General features: G+C 34.8%; 1 long non-coding RNA gene across 2 annotated transcripts; it reads left to right on the forward strand.

Moving 5' to 3' along the window:
* Positions 1–3,265: 3,265 nt before the first annotated feature.
* Positions 3,266–11,218, forward strand: LOC110999021. Of its 2 annotated transcripts, XR_006751055.1 has the most exons (4): positions 3,266–3,373; positions 3,781–3,833; positions 10,279–10,334; positions 10,928–11,218. It is a non-coding gene; the product is annotated as an uncharacterized LOC110999021 (long non-coding RNA). The 2 variants fall into 2 exon arrangements; XR_006751054.1 differs by lacking the exons at positions 10,279–10,334; positions 10,928–11,218 and adding an exon at positions 5,404–5,788.

Below are 11,218 nucleotides of genomic sequence, written 5' to 3' on the forward strand. Positions count from 1 at the left end.
AACGAATATTTATTTACGTCTCAACTAAAAATAATACAATAGCCAATTCAAAATGGCTACCATGGAAAGGCCTTTATTCAGTTTGGCCACGAATCTATGGAGTTATACACTTTCCAAAGGAAATTTCGCCTCTGCTTGCTTCAAAAATTTTTTAGAGACTCAGGGCCTGTTTCACAATGTCCGGATAAGTTCCAAATAGGCTATTTATTACTTATTGATAGGATAAATAGTATTTTTGCGTTTCATGACTGTCAGATAGCGCTATACGTCATGAAATTCGAAGTATCTTATTTGGAACTTTTATCTTTCGAATAATTTATGTGTTCCACAGCTATTTGACACTTTAACCATACATTGTGAAACAGGCCCTCAATGTCGCCGTGTCCTTAAAAACTGACCATAATTTGAAGTCTGAAGTTTGAAGGCTAGATGAGGATCAGTCTTCAGCTCTCATGAAGTCCGGAATGTTGGTTTCAAGGCTTGGGTAGTTCGTGTCTTGAGACCAGTTGCAGAATCCTGCTGCAAAGTCCACTGTATATAATAATTGTATTACTGAGAGGATTCACAATATCCCAGCCTACTTTTTGGCAGAAGTTTCCACTCCTTCACAAGCTTGTAGTTTTGTTACTCCTTGACACGCCCCACCAAATCATCAATGACGCATGATGATGACCACGTTGTGTTCCCCTTCCGAGCACTTTAGCAGCTTCTTTAGAAGTTTATCATTTTGTTTATAATAATAATGAAAGTCTTTATTCATTTTAAGTACATCTTTATTTTCATAGTGTAAGATTTGGGAACCCTTTTAAGTAATAATACCTGTGTTAGGGTTCCCAGCTCTTCCATAACTTCCTTTGTAGTCCTAAGAGAACGCGGTCGTCCCGGTCTTTTCTAATCTCCGACAGATAAAGTGTTTTTGTATTTATTCATTGTACGATATACGAACATATTATATAAGCTTTTGAAGCTGGGATATGACCAATATCCACATTGTGCAAGGCTATCAGTACGATCTTATTTTCTTTAACACCTAATGTCATATTGTAATTTGATAATAAGAAAAAATATGTGAAATGGCGCAAAGTCGAAAGAAGTTTTTAAAATAATATGAGTTCCAAATTCAAAATAGTTAAAAGTTGAAAAAAAAAATTTTTTTATGTAACAGAATTTTTGGCCAGACTAGATATAACACTAACACTTTTTTTAAACTGTTTAACTTCTTCGCAAATAGCTTAATATTTTAAGTTAAATTATCAAATTGTACCTACTGAAATAGTGTAAGTTGATTGAACTGATAATGGACATGTAGTTATGTGTTTTGATTTTGTAAAATAAACATCTCAAAATACTGTTAAGTATTTTATTTATTCCTAAAAGATGACAATACTGTTAGGGTTTCCACCTGGACCGTATGCGGGAACGCACACATTAAAATAAAAAAAATAAAATACGTTTATTTTGGAACATAAGATCATCTAGGTATCACTTATTCCACGTCAATCAATTCGAACCTGTAGGCATCCCTACTCATCGGCAAAGAAGACAGATTATCAGGATGGTCGATTGTTAGGGTTTCTAAAATTGTATTATGAATACGTTGCTATATTTACCATAACTAATATTTATATTTATGCTTGGTTTATATCGTAACTTATATATAATTATTGCATTTAATAATTAGAATATAAATAACACTTCTATAGTATGCTTTACAATTGTCATCAATGTTCCTGCGGAGACGCTAGCCAATCATAGTAACGGATTGGTCTGTGTGACATTTAGTCCGGTCAAGATACTAGATACGGTTATAAATCTACATTAAACCATCATCATCAATGGTTATACAGCCCCTTGTGGGCCTTAGCCTCCTCAATTACACTTCGCCATCGCTATCTATCTAGTGCGTACTGCGTCCAATTGCAAACCCCTATTGTTTTTTTTTATATAGAACAGGGGGCAAACGGGCAGGAGGATCACCCGATGTTAAGTGATACCGCCGCCCATGGACACTCTCAATGCCAGAGGGCTCGCGAGTGCATGCCGGCCTTTTAAGAATTGGTACGTTCTTTTCTTGAAGGACCCTAATTCGAATTGGTTCGGAAATACTTCAGTCGGCAGCTGGTTCCACAAAGTGGTGGTGCGCGGCAAAAACTGCCTAAAAACGCTCAGTTGTGGAACGGTGGACGTCGAGGTGATACGGGTGGAATTTCGTATTCTGCCTCGACGTCCGATAATGAAACTCAGCTGCAGGTATAACTCCATCCCACCAACGCAGCCTCGGTCTAACGGGTTTTCTTTTGCCGGTGGCAAAAGAAGTGGTTGTGAGTTTAGTAAGGACCTTGGGGTTCTGTCGTTATTCTACATTAACCTGTGACCTGAATTCTGATACCCTTGGTACGAAAGCATATGATACAAAGGAAACGGCTTCTAACATGATCCAGTACGATGAACACGCCTTTTTTGAAGTGTACAAACAACAAACAAAACAAATAAAACGAATAGAAATGATGAAATCTCGCGAAATATTGTTCATTATCATCGGCTAGTACAATAGCTTATGTTTCATAAATATATATATTTTGCGAGTGAAAGATAACTTATCATTTGGGATGTCCAAGCGTAATATTGCAACGTTTTCCTTAAAAATAAATTTGCCGCAGATAACCCCCAGAACAATATCATGGACCCGAGGATACATAAATAATATGACAGAGAATGTCTTTGTATTGAAACATGAAGTCATATAAAAAAATTATGATGAAGAGAGAAGAAGACGCCCATCACCCTCGTCATCGAGTCAAGTTCTGGCCAAGGAACGTTGGGATTCACATACATCTTTTTTTTTATAGAACAGGGGGCAAACGGGCAGGAGGCTCACCTGATGTTAAGTGATAGCGCCGCCCATGTACACTCTCAATGCCAGAGGGCTCGCGAGTGCGTTGCCGGCCTTTTAAGAATTAGTACGCTCTTTGGGACCATTGATTATGTCAAAAAAATTATGAACGTCAAAAAAAGAAATATACATTAAACGCTTCTAATTTTACATTTACTGTCAGTTCTCAAATCAAGGGCCTAGAACGGAAGAGAACTGGCAATAAACTCTCCGCCACACTTTTTAATCGCCAAGTTCTTTTACACAACGTTTATAAGGAGCTGCAACCATTACACCATGTTCCACAGTTTCATCTAGAAGGAGATGCAGACAATTTTTTTTGGTCAGATAATGTTTGATAATAAGCCAACAAGTAAAGTCTGTAATCGATAGCTAGTTACGTATATCACAGGAATAAATGTGCTTTAATAAACATTATACAGTGTTCTGTGTAGTTTGTTTGTTGTGTTTTAGTGTCAATTATCCTTATATTAATATGAAGTAAGTTTTATTCTTTTAACATCTTCCAAGTGTAACAAGACATCTAATAATCACAAACCTTTGCCATCCAGTGTTTTTATATAGTTTTTAAATAAAATCTATGAAATTAATTATTAATTAAATAGGGGCCTTTAGAGATAGAATATATTGTTTGTCATAGAATTGTTTGATGATTTGCTTTTTTTTAAAAAGAGTACCGAGAGTTTTTTACGCCGGCTTTTTTTTAGATAAAGCCCTCTGCCTTCTTTGCCGATGAGTAGGGATGCCTATAGATTCAAATTTAATGACGTGGAATAAGTGATACCCTCATGATCCTATGTTTCAAAATAAACGTATTTTTTTTTATTTTAAGAAAAGAGCGTTCGTTTTTTGTTATTGTACAAATAGGTTTTAATCTATTTTTTCAGGTTGGTTGCGGTCATCTGTTCGCTGTTGGTGGCCTGTCAAGCTAACAATGGAGGTAGGAAGCAAATTATTTATTTATTTATTTATTTATTTATTTATTCCACTACATTTTTCTATCTTAACAGTTACTACTAATTCAATATTTTAGATTAATTGTGTTTGTTTTGTGTTTTATATTTGACTTTGTTTTTTATTATAAGGATGTTTCTGTTTGGTTTCCGAATAAATAAATAAATAAATAAATGATAGAACGCCAAAATAATACCCACACCAATTATCCTACATAAAAACATTTATTAAGTGCTCTTTCCTCGGATCCGAGTTGAGTGGTAGTCGTATTAGTAGCGGTGCCGCACACTCGGATTTAAACTTTAAACTATTGCCATCCCTAGCTCTCGGATCCGAGTATTCGGTACCCGACGTGCTGTAACCACTCGGATACAATTTTTTTTTTAAATAAAAATTATAATATACATATTTTCTAACATTCATAGTTACTTCATCTAAATTCGTTATAAAAAGTTTCGGTTTCCGGCTATACTTTTGTATCTATTGTTTAAGCATTTAATGTGTTAAAAGATAAATACATAGGTTTTGCCAGATTGCACACATTACCTCAGAATTGAGAGTCGCACTTTTTAATGCAGTGTAACAATTTATGCAGCAGTCTTAGCCTTAGATATATGTGAATGGGCCTTAAAAGTCAGACATACTATGCTGTCGCAGATTTTTTTGTAAACATTATCAACCTCTACGTAGTGTTGGCCTAGTGGCTTCAGCGTACGACTCTCATACCTGAGGTCTTAGGTTCGATCCCGAAGGAAAACATCGTGAAGAAACCGACATGTCTTAGACCCAAAATGTCGACGATCTGTGTCAGGCACTGGATCACCTACTTGCCTATTAGATTTAAAAATGATGATGAAACAGATTCAGAAATCTGAGGCCAAGACCTAAAGAGGTTGTAGCCACTGACTCATTATTATAACAATTTATAGGCTGTTCTAATACATATATTCCAGATTCCAAATATAGTAACTGACTTCCCAGTTTATCGCACGATAAACGATTTAACATAAATGATTTTCTACTTCGTAATGTTGATGTCCAGTCTACGAGTAATATTCTTAAAAGGCCGGCAAAGCACTTGCGAACCCTCTGGCATTGAGAGTGTTCATGGGCGGCGGTATCACTTAACATCAGGTGAGCCTCCTGCCCGTTTGCCCCCTGTTCTATATAAAAAAAGTTTTGTAGTATTGTCTTTTATTAGCTGGTCGTGTCCACATGTTTTAGGGACGACACCACTTTTTATATTTTCTTATGTAAGTTAATGTTGACATGTGTTTGTCCTAATTTTGTGTTCCAAATAAAAAAGAAAATTAACATAACTTTTACGCATTTCAAGAAAAACACCTTTTTAACGGATTGAAGATATGTATTATTATAATTATTTAAATTACGCACGCACGCACACAAAGCGCGCGACACGCGAAACGTCGGTTAAATTTAAAATTATGTTTAAATAATTATAATAATACATAACTTCAATCCGTTAAAAAAGTGTTTTTCTATAAATATTCCGTCTTAAATACTCTAGTAAAACGCGCCGTACTCTTTTGTTTCAGCGACGCCACGTACAATAAACAATTATGTAGAAACACACAACAACAATTACAACATAAATTACAACGTGTACGACCCGAACGCGTATTACAACAACATGCAACAACAATACCAGAACGCCATGCTCGGTCGTTATTATTCAACGTACAGACCAAATATTGCTGAGGGCATTCTTCATGCTGTTTCTGACACTGTGTGGAACATTGGAAGTCTTATAGGAGCTCGACATTACTAAAAGATGTTATAGAAATAATTACAGTAGTAGTACATAATGGAATTACCTTTTTACGTATGGCAACATTGGATGGGTCCAGTGTTGCCATAGGTAAGAATGTAAGAAGCCTACAGAAAGTCCCAACTTTCTGTAGGCTTCAGTTATAAAAAAAAAATAAAAAAAAAAACAATAAAAAAGCCTTTTATTTCCAATAATCTGACCGAATGTGCTATTTTGCGACACTGGGTTCATATACATGCCCATGTGCCTGGTGTCTCAAATCAACGTAGACTTATGAATAAAAAAAAGCTAAAGCTTGCAAATACAGGGGTCTAGACTCTGAATATGATTTTGTTCCATTCGAGACCCTTGGTCCGTGGGTTCCTAGTGCGTTAAGGCTTTTTAGGGAATAATCAAAAAGGTTAGTCGACATCACAGGGGATCGAAGAGCTGGCAGCTACCTCGGACAAAAAATTAGTCTAGCTATTCAAAGGGGGAACGCTGCCAGTATCTTCGGAACCTTGCCTAAATTTTTAGGTTAGTTATTAGGTATATTTTTATGTATTATGTTATTTGTTTTGACTAATGAATTAATTTTTTTAAATAATTTTACTAGCAAAGTTATGTTTTACTATACTAACAATATATGGACTTATTACTTGGTCTGAAATAAATGTTTTTTTTTTATTTTCGTATTTTTTTCTAACTATATAATATAAACCTTCTCCTAACAGTAACAAAAACAATAAAAAAAGAATTAGCGAAATCGGTTCACGTGTGATGCCGTGACCACGGGAAATACTGATATCTTATATACTTTTACATATAAAATTCTCATGTCGCGGTGTTTGTCGTTAAACTCCTCCGAAACGGCTTTCCCAATTCTCATGAAATTTTGTGTGCATATTGGGTATGTTTGAGAATCGGACAACATCTATTTTTCATCCCCCTAAAAGTTAAGGTTAGTCCACCCCTAAATATTTTTTTTACATTTTTAGATAATTTTTTTTTTCAATTATAAATAATGTTTTTTTATTTTTTTATGATACAGGATTTAAAATTACATACAACCCTAAATTTTCAAGCCTCTACGATCAACCCCTATTTATTATAAATGACATACATGGCAAAACGACGTTAGCCAGGTCAGCTAGTGTTTTTAGGTTTAAATATGATAACATATTGATATAAATTAGTTAGCGCTTGTATCTCGATTGAAGTGGACTTGTTCGTGATTTAATTAAAAATGAGGTAAGTTTTTTATTTATCACATTGACCTCCATCGTTCCACAACTAAGCGATTCTTAAGGCAATTTCTGCCGCGCACCAACACTATGGAACCAGCTGCCCACTGAAGTAACGAAACAATTCGACTATCCTTCAAGACGTACCGATTTTTAAAAGCCGGCAGCGCCTGCGAGCCTTCTGGCAGTGCGAGTGTCCATGGGCGGTGTCGCTTAACATCAGGAGAACCTCCTGCCCGTCTGCCTCCTGTAAAAAAATCCTTTTAACTGTAGATTATCAGATTTAAAGTGATTCCCACCTGAAGATGCGAAACCATGGCATTTTAGTTAGCAAGTTCTTAAAATATAATTCCAGAGAGCTTTATCGATTATACAGTTTAGATATAAAACGTTAGTAAAATAATACAGATTATTTTAGCAGTCGTTCCCTCTTTTTAATAAACAAAGAAAATATATTTTACTTCGAACAGAATGATAATATATATAAAAATGAATCCCTATTTGGTCACAGCATCACGGGTAAACGGCTGGAACGATTTAAATTGATTTTTGTATGCGTTTGGGAGGCGCCCTAGATGGTTTAGATCAGAGTACCCCAAACTTTTTTGTGTCGTAGACCCCATACCATGTTTTTCCGTGTTGGGTTAAACCCCCTACTTACCTGATATTGATTTCCTGTAAATTTCTATCTGTAGTGAAGTTAGGAGTTAAAAACTTAAAGTAAAAACAAATGTTAATTTATACATTTACTAATTTAATTTTTTTTTGTTTTTGGTTTTACAAGTCCAAAATGTATAACGACCTCAAAGCGAAAACCAACATCCTACAACTTACACAGTTTTATAAACATATATAAAATATATATATTTTTTTTACGTTTCATGGACACCTAAATTTTTTTTTCGCTGACGGTGCAGGTTGTTATAGACCCCTAGGGGTCCATATAGACCACTTTGGGAATTAATGGTTTAGATTCACAAAACAGCCCGACAGATGGCGCTACACTCAATATCTAGTTCATATTTTTATACTGCAACTAAATATCGGGTTGTTTAATATCCTAATTGCTTGAAATATCATGTATAACAACGTTTGTCGGGCCCGCTAGTCCCTTAATAATAACTTGACAACAATAAAACGATGTTCTAAGAAACGTACATAAAAAATAACTTATATAAGTTAACTGATTTACCTATCAGTCACGAAGAAAATAAAAATAATTATATTAAAGTTCTCAGCAGCAGCAGTTATTTTATTTTTATTTAAATCATTATCTTAAGTTTTGACATTGAAAGTTTTATTCTCCGGTTGTAATTCTTTTTAATTAAAACTGAAATTCCGAATTAGGTGTTTCTAAGAGAAATCTTATTATTTTTTAAAAGAAAATATATATAAACAACTATTAAATGTACAACAGTTATTATATATAAACAATTATTGAAGTTATACTTCTTTTGGCGCGATGGAGAAATATGATGTGAGTCAATTTTTACGATGCGCCCGCAATCCGACACCTAAATTCGAATCGATAACTATGTTCAAGTTGTATATTTTTGTATTTTTATATTTAGAACTTGTGTTTCGTAACATTACAATTAAACAGTGTGAATAAATAAATATTATTTTGGTATTTTTAAATCAATTTCGTACGAAATTGATTTATCTATTTATTTTTGATTATATATTTATCGTATTCGTATATACGACGGTAATAGTATTTACTAATAAATTATTTATTTAAATATGTAAAATCTTTTTGATTAATTTTAATATTTATCGTTAATCACTACTGCTAGTTATTTTTTTTCCATATGCCAAAGAAGTATAACTTCTAACGCGTGTACATAAATCTTCTCTTTTTTATGCTGTGCTGGAAAAGCATGCATTTTGGAGTGGTTTATAATATAAATAAAAGTTTTTTTATAAATGCAACATATAATAGATGTTTAAAAAATATATATTCGAAAAAGACTGTTCGAAATAGATCATTTTTATTTTATAATATTTAATGAGGGTCATGAGTGATGAGGGTGATCACAAAAATATTTTTGCTCTGCCGATTCGCACATTTTTTTGAGTCGTTGTTGAGATTTAGTTGGGTTGGTAATTAAAAATAAATTAGTTGTTAATTAATTAATTATTATTTATTGCAGCAGGCTTATGATGGCAGAGGTTGTTTTTATAAGTTCACGATATTGAAATCAGCTTATAAAAAATTGTTTCATCTAAATAGCAGATGAGGGTATATTTTTCTAATCCCGTTCTTAGACTATTAGACTTTTATAGTGAGTGTTTTGTGCGAGTTTTTGAACTTTTATTGCAAGGCAAGGTACAGCATCAGTCTAACCTCTCTTTGTTCAAAGACTATTATTAATTAAGTAACGGTGATAATTTTTATGGATGACTTGATAAAAAAATTTCAAGTGTATATGACCTTGGCCGAGAAAGTTTATTCACCTCTAATCTGATACCAAGTTTCTAACAAAACAATGATGTCACACACTACAAAATTAAATTTTATAATACTTTGCTTAAGAGCAGTGTTGGCCTAGTGGCTTCAGCGTGCGACTCACATACCTGAGGTCGTAGGTTCGATCGCGGCTGTGAAGGAAAACATCGTGAGGAAACCGACATGTCTTAGACCCAAAAAGTCGACGACGTGTGTCAGGCACTGGAGGCTGATCACAAGGTGGCCTGCAAATTCGTTCGATCTTATTCATAAAAACAAGTTTCCTTAAAACACTCGACATACGTTGATTTAAATATTTTGTATATTTTGAATAAATATTGTTCTTTAAAAAAAATACGTTTATATTTGTACGACACCTAATACGAATTAGGTGTCGTACAAATATACTACGCTCATTGAATTCTTTAAAACGTTTCGATCTGGCTATTTTATTTTTGAACCTCTTATATGTACCGAAAGAAGACTTAGCGATGTTAAAAACAATAAATCTTACCCTAAGCGGGAAGCGGTAAGTTTCAACTCTGACAACCTTTTTTTTATAGAACAGAGGGCAAACGGAAGGAGGCTCACCTGATGTTAAATGATACCGCCGCCCATGGACACTCTCAATGGCAGAGGGCTCGCGAGTGCGTTGCCGGCCTTTTAAGAATCGGTACGCTCTTTGCTTGAAGGACCCTAAGTCGAATTGGTTCGGAAATACTTCAGTCGGCAGCTGGTTCCACAAAGTGGTGGTGCGCGGCAAGAACTGCCTCGAAAAACGCTCAGTTGAGAAACGGCGGACGTCGAGGTGATACGGGTGGAATTTCGAATTCTGCCTCGATGTCAAAAATCAATCGACGATGTTTCGTTAAGCACATAAAGATCCTAGAAACATGCTATCTGAAGCCAACTGTAAGCCTCTAAGGTTGTCTTAGTTCAACTTATAAAAAGTATCTATGGTTTGTTTCAGTTTAGTCGCGTTCACCTGTTTGCTGTTGTTGGTAGCCTGTCAAGCTGGCAATGGAGGTAAGAAGCTAAGTAAAATAAATAAATAAATGGCGCTACAACCTCTTTAGGTCTTGGCCTCAGATTTCTGAATCCGTTTCAAGATCATTTTTGAAATCTAATAGTCAAGTAGGTGATCTGTTGGAGATCCAGTGCCTGACACACGTCGTCGACTTTTTGGGTATAAGACATGTCGGTTTCCTCACGATGTTTTCCTTCACCGTTCGAGCAAATGTTAAATGCGCACATAGAAAGAAACTCCATTGGTGCACAGCCGCGATCGAACCTACGACCTCGGGTATGAGAGTCGCACGCTGAAGCCACTAAGTCGACGACGTGTGTCAGGCACTGGAGGCTGATCCTTGCCTATTAGATTTAAAAATGATCATGAAACAAATTCAGAAATCTGAGGCCAATAACTAAAGAGGTCGTAGCGCCACTGATTTATTTATTAATGCCATATTTTTAATGAAGCAACTGACTTCCCAGTTTATCGCACGATAATTAATTCAACGCAAAAGATTTTCTACTTCGTTGAAATTCAGTCTTCGAGTAAAACTTAGATATTGAAGTTTTAAATATTCTTGTAAACGACTCATACTCTTTTGTTTCAGATTATGTTATAAACAATTACGTAGAAAACCACAACAAAAATTACAACATAAACAATAACATGTACAACGTGAACACGTATTACAGCAACATGCAACAACAATACCAAAAAACTGTCGTCAATCATTATATTGTGTACAGACCAAGTATTTTAGAGGGCATTTATAATTTTGTAGTGGCGGGTGTTGCAAGTATTTTTGGATGTGGATATTATTAAATATCTTATATTATATAAAAAATTTTGTGTTATTTGTGGTTAAACTCCTCCGAAACGGCTTGACCGATTCTAATGA

This window comes from Pieris rapae, chromosome 24 (assembly GCF_905147795.1).
Source record: "Pieris rapae chromosome 24, ilPieRapa1.1, whole genome shotgun sequence".
Classification (NCBI taxonomy): Eukaryota; Metazoa; Arthropoda; class Insecta; order Lepidoptera; family Pieridae; genus Pieris; species Pieris rapae.